At 48.8% G+C, this 1,986-nt stretch overlaps 1 pseudogene; it reads left to right on the top strand.

Moving 5' to 3' along the window:
- Positions 1–475: 475 nt before the first annotated feature.
- Positions 476–1,348, top strand: LOC109781767 (uncharacterized; annotated as a pseudogene).
- Positions 1,349–1,986: the final 638 nt, after the last annotated feature.

Raw genomic sequence — 1,986 nt, 5'->3', positions numbered from 1 at the left:
AGTTTTTTTTTGCTGGGAACTGCAAGTACACTTGTCTTGCTCACATAGACGACCTTCCAGTATGCAGATTGAGGATCTGTGCTAACCGTGTAATTCTGATTATCTGATACGAGATTCTTCTACTCTGCTCACGTAGAAAATACTCCTTCCGTTCAGCTTGCAAAAACATCTTATATTGTGGGACGGAAGGAGTAGTTTTTAGGCTTGTGAGCTTTACTTGCCCATTAGCAGTCAGTCTCATTGACAACCGGAGAACGTAATAGTACCATCTTATTGTTTTACAGTTTTAGTGAACTCTAGTTGGACTATGCACTGCTATCTATCCTTTAGAGCAAAATTTCACCGGGGTATATATTTTATGGTTGCTGCAGGGAAACGATTCTTTGAAGAGTTGGATAGAGATGGTGATGACCAAGTCACCCTAGAAGACCTTGAAGTTGCAATGAGAAAGAGGTGATTGCCTAATCGATCGACCATGGGTCTCTGCCTCGGCAAGGACCCTTCTCCCTGGCCGGACCTCCCGCTGGATCTGGCCGGCCTCATCCACGGCAAGGTCCGTTCTCCCTAGCAGGACGTCCCTCCGGATCTGGCCGGTCTCATCCTCTGCTGTCTCACTTCCCACGCTGACCACCTCAGCTTCGGGGCCGTGTGCCGCTCCTAGATCGAGATCCCGTGGTTCTGCAAGGAGCCGTCCAAGATCGTCATGTGTTCTCCATCCATGGTGATTTTCAACGAAGGGACCTTCATGATTGCGCCTCTCTAGCCGGCCGACCCAAACGGATGGTATTCTCCTCGTGGTGATGATTACGTGGACATGGCAAGATCTTCACCGTCACGCACTCAGGGAAGCTCTTCTCCCATGACCTCGTCCACCATGGCTGCGAGCATGTGATGAAGATGAGCCCATCCATTCAACCCGTGAACAACACCGTCTGCCACCTGGTTGTGTCAGTGTCAGCTGATAAGGAAAAGCTACTGATGGTACGGTGGAGCAGAAAGGCCATGTGTGTCATGGTTGATGATCAACGGAGGGCAATGAATCTGCAGGTATTCGAGGCGGGCTTGGCCGAGGGCCAGTGGTTGGAGGTGAAGGACCTGGGAGGCCAAGTTCTGTTCCTCAGAGAGTTGCTGCAGGGCATTTGGATCGCCGGAGCAATGCCACCCGAGATTCCCACAAGGGAACCGTGTGTACATCTTGGGCGTCGACTGGCACCTGAAGAGGACCGTCGCCGGTGCCAGCCCGTGTAAGTGCCATGACTGTCAGCACGTCGGTGTTCCCAGCTACTGCGTGTATGACATGACTACCCATACTGTGAAGCGCCAAGTCGGAGTGGCTCTTTCCATGTGAGTGATTCAAATCCAGAGAGATAAATCGTACTAGTATTATGGGAAACTAGCAATGATCTATCGAGGGGCCTTAGATATTACAGTGCAGGGCAATTATACGACCTCATACATTAGTGGTCCATTGCAAATATTTCTCCAGCTACGCTATATATTTTCAAAGCAGATGACCAGTTCTAAATCGCCAGAAGGGTCATTTTGAAATTGTTTGTCATGGTACATTAATGCAGTACATCGATGTTTTCTGCGGAGGCCAAATTTATGTCTCTACAGGAGGCCTCTCCCTATTGCTATACAACTACTCGTCTCCACGCCCAAGCAATTTTTTCTCCTTGTGCACACAATGCAGATCGAAGCTGTCAAGGCCTCATTTGTGCGAACAAAAGAACTCCAGCTAGTATTTTAAAAAATTGGTGAGTCAACTCTCCTGTGTCTGCGTGTGATTGTTTGTGTCTCTAGTAATGGGTTACCAGCTGCTATTGGCAACTTGAAGCATCTTCGCTACCTTCAAATCTCGAGAGCTTCACCTTCCAAGAGTCTCCCCGCCGAGTTCTGTCGGCTCTATAACCTGGAGATTTTACGTCTACAGAAATGCATGCTAGAAAGCTTGCCAGATGACTTCAGTAGTCTGATATGCTTACA

Source organism: Aegilops tauschii, chromosome 7, assembly GCF_002575655.3.
Source record: "Aegilops tauschii subsp. strangulata cultivar AL8/78 chromosome 7, Aet v6.0, whole genome shotgun sequence".
In the NCBI taxonomy this organism is placed as follows: domain Eukaryota; kingdom Viridiplantae; phylum Streptophyta; class Magnoliopsida; order Poales; family Poaceae; genus Aegilops; species Aegilops tauschii.
The sequence above is the reverse complement of the archived record's forward strand: the minus strand, read 5'-3'. Positions and strand labels throughout refer to the sequence as shown.